The sequence below is a fragment of the Salminus brasiliensis genome, chromosome 9 (genome assembly GCF_030463535.1).
Source record: "Salminus brasiliensis chromosome 9, fSalBra1.hap2, whole genome shotgun sequence".
NCBI lineage: Eukaryota > Metazoa > Chordata > Actinopteri > Characiformes > Bryconidae > Salminus > Salminus brasiliensis.
The window spans coordinates 26397691-26407269 of NC_132886.1; the positions used below are offsets into that span (position 1 = coordinate 26397691).

The 9579-nt window shown below is 39.1% G+C and overlaps 1 long non-coding RNA gene across 1 annotated transcript; it reads right to left on the reverse strand.

Moving 5' to 3' along the window:
- Positions 1–5449: 5449 nt before the first annotated feature.
- LOC140561676 (uncharacterized) lies at positions 5450–7007 on the reverse strand. The gene is made up of 3 exons (XR_011980086.1): positions 6691–7007; positions 6198–6237; positions 5450–5634 (listed from the first exon to the last, which is right to left on the reverse strand). It is a non-coding gene; the product is annotated as an uncharacterized lncRNA (long non-coding RNA).
- Positions 7008–9579: the final 2572 nt, after the last annotated feature.

A 9579-nucleotide genomic window follows, 5' to 3' on the forward strand; every position in this document is an offset into this window, starting at 1 on the left:
CAGCGGCTTGCCCAGCAGTGGCTCGCCCAGCAGTGGCTCGCCCAGCAGCAGCCTCCAAGGCTTGGAACCTGGGTCAACAACAGCCCTTCTTGTAGCTACGATTTACTGCAAACTTCACAGATTTGTGAAACAATGAACCCAAACCTGAACCAGAACCAGAGAAAATGATCTCCTCTACAAATTGTACAACCTTCACACTCAACATACTTCCACTCTTTAAACAGCAGTACACTCATCCCTTAGCCTGGGGCATGTAGCCATGGCTTTACAATGAGCAGTTATTAAACCTTTGATCAACAATCCAAACCTTTATATCCTAGATTTTAGATGGCTTATGGTTGGATGGCTTCTTCCAGCCAAGACTGATTTTTGGGGGAAAATTAAAAAATGTGCAAATATGATCAGTGAAAACTAACAGTTGAAATTAGACCCCAGAGGTAGAAAGAATGAAAAAAATGAGATGGGAAATGGTCTGTTAGTGGCGGTGCAGGTGTTGCCAATGCTAGCTAACTGTGCAGACCAGCTCGGATCATGAAGCTGGTGGCATTTATATTATTATACCTGTTTGTTTTTTGCCGTTTTAATAAAGTGGCGACACCTCATGAGATGGTTACTTTTCCTGAAGCACAGAAACACAGAACTAGTGGAATTATCTAGAGGTGTCGAGGAAGGGAATAAACACATTGTAATGTGCCAAACAGAATCAGATGCTCGAAGTGCTGAGATATGAATGAGGCTTTACTAATGGAGACGTAATCCAAGTTTGCAGTTAAAGGTCAATTCCAAAATGTAGAAAAGAAAGAGCAAACTCATAACACTGGCAAACAGTCCGACTGGGCAAAGGCAGAAACGTGCTCCAAAGTACAAATAAGACAAAAGTCCAAAACACAGGCACATAATCCAAAGGGTAAGACAAAAGGCGTAGTCGAGAAAAACAGATACAAAAGGTCATACACAGGAATAGTCACACATAGAATGCTCAGTAGTTTCACCAGATTGGGAAGACGATACCTCGCAATGATCTAAGCTAAAGCCCAGGCTTAAATACTGTTCTCGTGTGATTACAGGTGATAAACATTAGTATTCCGGAGACCACAAATGAGGATAAAAGTTTTGAGTCATGTGACTCATTAGGTGACCTTCCCGGGGATTCTGGGAGATCGAGTCCAGAACCTGTGAATCACTCCGGGAATGTGTGCCACACATTGCCAACTCTGTCAAATGGGCCGCATTTACTCCCACCCAACTTAAATCTAACAGAGAAAAATGATAGAAAACATTGCTTGAAAAACTTCCTGTTCTTCCATCTTCCGTTCATCTCTCCACGGAAAAGACCAGCATCATTTTTTCTCTGCCAGTTTTGCATAAATTTATCAGAAAACTATAAACTATAGTTATATAAACTGTGGTTTAAAGTAATAATATAATAATAATAGAATCGTGGAAATGAGTAGACAGGCATTAACCTCATCACAATATCTCCTCTACATTGTAAAAGAAATGCCCTTGTAATGCTCCAGACCCTCCATCCTAAAGTCTCTAACAGTCAACCATTCTCTGTTCCCCGGCTGATAGACCGGAGTGTTGGCAAGATGACAATCAGCGTGATCCTTTTGGTGTCACAGGACCAGTTCTATCCTCTGATGCGTCTGCTCCCACACTAGCTCAGCCCTTTGCATTCAGGCGTCCATGGCAGGTGCATCAGAAACTGTTCCAGTCCAGGGAGCTAGGGGAGGTTGGTATCCCAGAAAGCACTGAAAGAAATGGTATCAAACCAGTGGCAGAACTTGTAGGAGAGCTTTGGGCAAGCCCAGGCCAGATACTGGGACCAGTCCGAGGGGTTGTCGTGACAAAAGACATGTAAATATTTACTTAGTTCCTGGTTCATCCGCTCACATTGTCTCACATTTTTATGAACCTCGATAAAAATTTGCAGAACCCAAAAAACGGTGCAGTTCCTTCACTGAGGAAGGAATGGGCCACTGGCGGACCATAAGAACCCCCTGTGCACTAATTTCGTAACCCAAAAAGGAAACGGACTGGAGGTGGACTTCACATTTCTCCCTCTTTACAAACAACTGATTCTCTAATAAACGCTGTAGGACTGACCTGACATGACCTACATGAGTTGCCATATCTGGGGAATAAACTAGAATATCATCCATATAAGCTATTGCTTTTATTCCCCAGCATGTCTTTGAGAACTTCATTAATGAAGGCTTGGAAGACAGGGGGCGCTATCAAGAGTCCAAAAGGCTTATTGCTGATGTTGATGTAAGAGTCTAGACTCTGATGGTCTAGTATTCTGTAATGCTCCAGACAAAGTCAGACGCTCTTAGATCTAAAAGATGAAGGAGGCGTTACTAACAGATTCAAAATCCAAGTTCGTAGTAATCACACAAGCAAACTTCAGCTCCAGAATGTCACCAAACAAAATCACAACAGACACAACAGACAACAGACATATAATCCAACAAGGGTGAGGCGGAGATGTAGTCGAAAATACAAGTAAATGGTCGAAATTCGAAATCCAATACACCAGTAAAGAGTCCAATGGGAAAGGCAAAAAGGGTTAGTCGAAATACAAATGCAACGGTCATAAACGATAAAGGCATTTACGATGGATAACGCTCAGTAGATCAACAAACAAGTGCTGCAATACTTCGCACCAGACTACTCTACAGTCTGGGCTTAAATACTAAATGAACGTCCTATGATCAACAACACAGGTGAAACAGACTGGAGTAAGGTGAGCAGTCAGGTGATCTCCCAGGGGAGTCTGGGAGATTGAGTCCAATGAGTCAACTGGCTGAGGTGTGACAATCCTAAATTTTACAGGATTTTCTTCTGTAGAATTTTAACATAATCTCCTCATTAAAGCACACAGCATTTCTGATATTATTATATTATATAATAATTCTACTGGACCTCACAGCTCAGCTGTCCACAGCATCCACAGTGTGGAAATATCCTTTTGTACAATATTATTTATTTAGACATAATAAAAGGCTCATGTTGAAAATAATTCATCATTAGTATTAACCAACGTTAATATTATTAAACTAGCTGTAAAGTTAGCTGAAAAGCTAGCTAGCTAGCTGAACTCCTAGGTTAGCAATGGCTTTCACTGTTTAGCTGTATTTTTATTAAATTAGATTTACCAAACGTACTTCATGTAAGTAAGCACTACATTATGTGAGAAATATCAATATTTTATTATTAAAATTGATGTGTATATATACATGAACTGCACAGCTAAGTGCTCTAATGAGACTCTGTGAATGTTAGCTAGCGAGCTAGTCACAGTCAGTGGAACATTTCTACAATTAAAAAGCAATAATCTTTGAATTGGACTGATAAAGTGATATTAATCTCATAAATAATAAATATGTGTCAGCATGTACTGTACAAACATTTTCTTTACAAATTGTAGCTAATAAACGTCTTATATATTAATAGACATCGAAAATGATCTAGGTAGCATTCTGCTAGTTAGCCACAGACCTTCGTTTTTATGTGTGTGTGTGTGTGTGTGTGTGTGTGTGATCTATAGGGTGTGTTTTTCTTTATGATTCATAGGAAAATAGTTTATTACTAATATGTGTTCATCATGCCCCTTTCCCAGCATTCAGGCTTTTCCTGGACTTTCAGTGGTAAAAAATAGTGTCTGAAAGAAAGTGCCCCCCCCCCCTCCAGAGCTGGGACCAGGATGCAGACAGACAAGCTAAACCGACCACCTGTGAGCTGCCTTGAGGCGTCACCTAGGTTCAACTGCACTGTGACTGTGCCTGTACTACAAGGGCATGAACACACTTGGCACATGCATACTGCCAAAAAATATGCGTATAAATAAAGCAATATCACAGTAAACATGAATTGTTTTCCATAAATGTTTGTACTAAAACTTACCCTGAAATACAGTTTCTACTAAACAACAAAACAACATTTATTTCACTATCTATTACTGCGATTTACGTATTTCATGAAATTGGAAGAAGTCACCGTGCTTCAGTAATATTAAGCTTAGTTTGCCTACATATATGTTTAGAAACATTAAGAAAAGTCAACAAATAACTTACTGTTTTTAATGAACAGTAAGTTCCCGTTAGCCATTAAACCCAGTGTATTCATTTCAATGGATGCAATTAGTATAGTTTTCATATGGATTAAACTTAGCATTTTCTTCATCAACCTGATGATTTTGCAACATGAAAGCAGCTCTACTGATGTCATTTCGCAGGAGGAGGAATAGCAACACAGGAGAAATCATAGTCTTTGGCTTTTCTTCTTTTATAACTGAGAGAGGAACTACCCTCCTCAGTTAACTGGCCCCCTAGTGGAATAACCAGTATGAACTAAGAACTGAAAGTTTTCAAGGTTTAGAAATAGGCAACAAAATGATGAATAAAGACATTACATAGTAACCAAACAAAATCAAATGCAACATACACTACGCTGGTCAAGAGCTGGATAACCAGCTAGCTTCCCAGGGTATGTTTTCGCTGGATGGCGATCCACCTTCAACCACCTTAACCATCGAAAACCAGCTTACACCATCCGAAACTAGCTACAAGCAAACACACACTACTTTTAAAGAACCATGCTCAAAATCCTGTGATGTCCTTCAGCCCATCCTTCGCTAAATCCGAGCGGAAATGTTTCACTTTGTCGGACGTGATTCTGAAAATTTGACCACCCCGTCACATAATCTCACTTTAACATTTCTGCCATCAAATTCAGAGATTGCTGACACTGAGAACAAACCTGACTCCACCCAAGAAGCTGAAGTTATTTTCCAGCTTTTTACTGGAATTTTCCATTCCACCTTAAATCGTTCAGAAGCCACAGGTGCCAGAATGTAACTGATGCATTAATTTAAGGTGGTATTTCATGCTATGAGGAAAGCGCACTGAAAACTGTTCGTGTTGTTTATATCTGTACCATAATAGCGAAAACATATTATATCAGTCAGATCCAGTGAATAATAAAAAAATAATAATAATCACTTTATTAAAACATGCAAAAAAAAAACCCACAAACATTTCTACGACCATACAGCTGCACTTGTGGTAAAATAACTCACTCTGAGCAGAACATTACAGACAGCCTCTCAAGAGTTAAGTGGAAATTTTACACCAATTATATGATAAATTATGGGGTAGAGGAGATGGGCAGTAGAGGGGGTTAGTTCACATTTGAATGGACGTTTATTGCTGAGCTGTGCTTGAGTTCTAGCCAGACCCCATGGACATCTCTCTGTATTCTCAGTGAGCAGTGCAGGGCTCAAGGGGATCAAAAGTGATTTTAGACGACAGGAAAAATGATGGGAAAATGAGATCAAGCCACACTATTTGATTAAATAGATAGTCAAATGTAAATGTTTCCATGGTTGTGACATCATACTCATGATAAATCTGAAGAAAAAACATTGTAAAATATGTACATCCAATTATTTAATAAAAAATAACTTTAATCCCTTAACAGGCATTATAACCGCACAATCAGTGAAGAAAAAAAAAAAGAACGACTCATCTTCAGCAGTTTGACCTCGTTCTCCTGGTGGAACAGTGTGTACCATGCCAATTATATCCATTGTGCGACAGTGTCGTATAGCAGGATATCATTTTCTGGAAGCTGGGAAAAAAAACAGAAGCATATTTCTTTCACTCCAAATTTCCTTGATAGGCTGAATTGTGTTGCCGTCAGTTTGGCAGCTCTTTAGAGACATTTACTCTTTACATTATAAGATGAGCTAGTAGTACTCATTATAACTGCCATTGTCAAAATATCTGAGCTTCTTTGAAGAACACTGTGCATTGAATAGCTACAGCTATCTGGATAGATAGGAAACCATAAACATTACATTTTACCCTAACATGCAGATTATTACTGTCACAAAAAATGTCTCTCAAATGTCAACTTTACAGGAGAAGGAAAAAGACCTTTTTAACATTTAATGGAAGTTTAAGTAAGAATGTTTAATTTAGGGTAATCTTGGTCCAAATCTAACCCAATGTAAAGAACAATTGCAAGATTCACATACAAAAATTCAGTGTCAAAAATTTTTTAATGGTCAAAATGGAGACATGTTTTTTGAGGGACAGCAGTGCTATGGAGCTATAATGGCTATTGTTTAGCATAGTAAACCTGATTATATTCTAGTTATATTGTATTAGTTAGTTCATGCCTAGACTTACTGGGCAAGCAAACAAGCTGGTTGTCTTCTGTATCTTCTTCCTGCGTGGGTCATTTAAAAAATAACATTTAAAAAAAGCCAGTAAATGTTTTTGTGAATGTGTTTCCCATTGTTACTGTTAAAGTGCAGATGTTGTGAATTATTATAATTCTCATTAGCACAACATAGATTACAACAGGTCATATGTTTTGATTCTATTATTAGATCACATATATATTTGTATCACATATATGATTTAGATGTTTTAGTTGTCTTACTCATTTTATATGATATAAATCCCTCTTTGTTATTTAAATCTATATTTTATCAGCTTGGCTACATTATAAATAAAGGTTCACTCTCAGTGTACTTAGAGGAGATTGATTGAACATACTTGCTTGTCTCTGAGTATTAATGAAAACAGAATTTTATCATTAACAGATTTTTCCTTTTTCTTGTTTTTCCATATTTTCAGTGAGTAACATCTACCAAAATGTGCTGATGCTCATGCTTACCTTTTCCATCTGGGCCTCACTAAAAGAAATGATTGACTCGTCAGACAGGTCCATGCTGTGAGCTGGGGTTTGAACTTCAGAGTGAATTGTTGGAGGACTTTATGTGAAACTGGCTCACGGAGGCACGCCACTGTCCCGCCGCAGAAAAGCCCTATCAAAGGGCTCCAGTCGTAAAAGCTAACACCAGAATCCAAATTCAATTTATCCAAGACCAGCGCTTTCGCTCGGCATTTTAATGTGGCCTGGCCTTTTCCACAGCTACATCATAAAGAGTGTTTGAGCTGGACTGCTTTCCAGTGGCATCGTCGCTAAACAATTTTCCCCGGCAGCTTGTTCTGGCCTGCAGGGCTGATGGGGGCTGGTTAGCGCTCTGGTGGCTGACTGCCTTTCAGAACCCCCATGGGGATCATGCTGGCAAGCAGAAAGCACGGGCCCTACTGCCAACCGCTAATGACCCCCCTCTCTCCTTTTCTGGTCTGCCGGAGGAGCAGAGGAACGGGCTACCGTTTATCTCCACTCACCTCAACAGCGCTTAGAAAACAGGAGCGCTTAAAGCAGCATCTCGGTCAAGAATATCATTTTCATTACTTTACTATAAATGCAGTTGATCAGCCAAGACATATTTGGTGTGTGAAGTTTGCTTCCCAATGGAGACACAAGGCTAATGTTGCTAACCAGTTACAAAAGTTAGTATTTCACAATTTAGCTTTGTGTAAACTGCATTCCTAAATCTTCACTTATTCTGTGTGGACCTGTTGAGTAATCTCAAGAACATGAGTTTATGAGGTTCTCTAAACATTGGACAAAAGTACATGTATTAACATAGGGTGATTACTGGGGGACACTGGGCACACAGGCATCTATCTATCTTTCAATATAATGTGTTGCTTTAAAGCACAGACCACATATTTTAATATCAGTAGGGTTGAGGTCAATACTTTGGGAAGGCCATTCCAAAAGCTCAATGTTAGCCTGCTCTATTCATTCCATTACCACCTTTAATGTGTATCTGGAGTCACCCTTTGCGGCAAAGTTGCAACTATTGGGCTGATGGTTTGAGGTTATGCTGAAAAATTCAGAGCTAGCCCATTATTCCATCCACTTTGTGCAGTGGACCAGTTGGTACAATGTTCTTTGGGTTGAATGCCCTTCCTCCAAACACACCTCCGGTCATTGTGGCCAAATGTCTCAAGGCTTTTCTTTGTCCGTGTCGTCAACTGCAAACTTTAGTCAAGATTGAACGTGTCCATTTGTTTTGGATGGCAGCCTCTCAGTTTAAGCTAATATAAAACTGTTGACAGTGACACTGGTGTTTCAGCAGCTACCACTTCATGGACGGCCTGAGCCTGGGTGGGTCGTGGGCTTTTCCTGACCATCTGAACTACTTTGCTCTCAGCTGAGGCTGATAGGTCGGTTCTTCTTCCAGACCATGGTGAAGTGGCTACACATCCAAATTATTAAATTGATGATCTTTGTACTGTGTGTTGCTGTCAAACACACTCTTTTTATGTGGGAGCACAGAAGCTACCAGCTGTAGTCAATCATGATCACTAACAGGAAGTTGAGGTCTTGACCATTTAAAATACATTTTGGAACTTTCAGCACCACTGAATTAATAATCAAAGTGGGTTTATGTATATTTCTGATCTTTTATCTATAACTATAGATAACTATAACTCCCAAAAATGAAACAAATATTTGTATAGACAAATATTTCATAGTATTTAAACTCAGATTTACTGAGACCCAATACAGAGCAGCCAATCAAAACAGAGCACATTTTCTTCAGGGCCTTTCAAAATTAATCAAATTAAAATAAACAAATAAAACAATAAAAGTTAGTAAAATAACACATGACACAGATGACAATACAGGACTGCTTTTTAATGAGACGCAATGCAGGGCAGCCAATCAGAACTGATATTGATTTGTCGTATCAGCATTAAAGCAGCATTATGTAGCATTTTTACTTTCAAATAGCAGCTTCAAAATCATGTTGATGCTTCACTGACCTGTAATAGGGAAAACAGTACTCCTGGCTTTGCTTTTGAAACTGTAGTATGTAACGCTGGTGAAGTGGGCAGGACAACCTCCATGAGAATCACGTAATACTGCGTAACCTCATAGTCATATCTGTCATTTTAATCTATCACCTGTTACCATGTTCTCCTTTTACTTTCAGTGAAGGCTCTGTATTTGTATTTTATTGTAAAATGCATGTGTAAGGCATGTCCATTAGAATTGCACTTCCTGACTGTAGGTGAGTCCCAGGAGCAAGAAATACATATTTTTGCATAAAGCTGCTTTAAATGCACAGTAACACAAACAGTGTGTTGCATTCTAAGGGATAAAGAGAGGGCATATGTGGACCTCAGTGGATAGAGATAAAATACAAGGAACATTCAGGATGTGGGATTTTTCAAAACAGATCTTGATGTAAATGATCTTTACTTTAATTTAAAGGCTCGTCAGACCAACACATCTCTATTACAAACATGTTTTCTACATTCTTCAATAGCATCCCTCAAAGAACCATTTGAAGGCCCTTTATTTTTTAGAGTGTATGTCAGAAACCACTTAAGCAGATGTAGGAGAAATTACGGAAGAACACAACGCTGTTTGTGGCCGCTGTGTTGATAAGTGGTAGGGTATCTAGTATCTGGTCTTGGCATAACTTATTGGCCAGATTGAGCTTGGTGCAGTCTTTTGCATAATGTACAGCAAGGGTTCTTAACTCCAATCTGTTGTACGTTAACATTCCTGGTTGGTGAGTTCATTAAATATGTCTATTAAAAACAGGCACAAGCTAATTATGCTCCAGTGACACAAACAAACTGACCTAATCAGTATTGGTTTGTCATACCGTGTTTTTCTGTGTGTGGAATATTA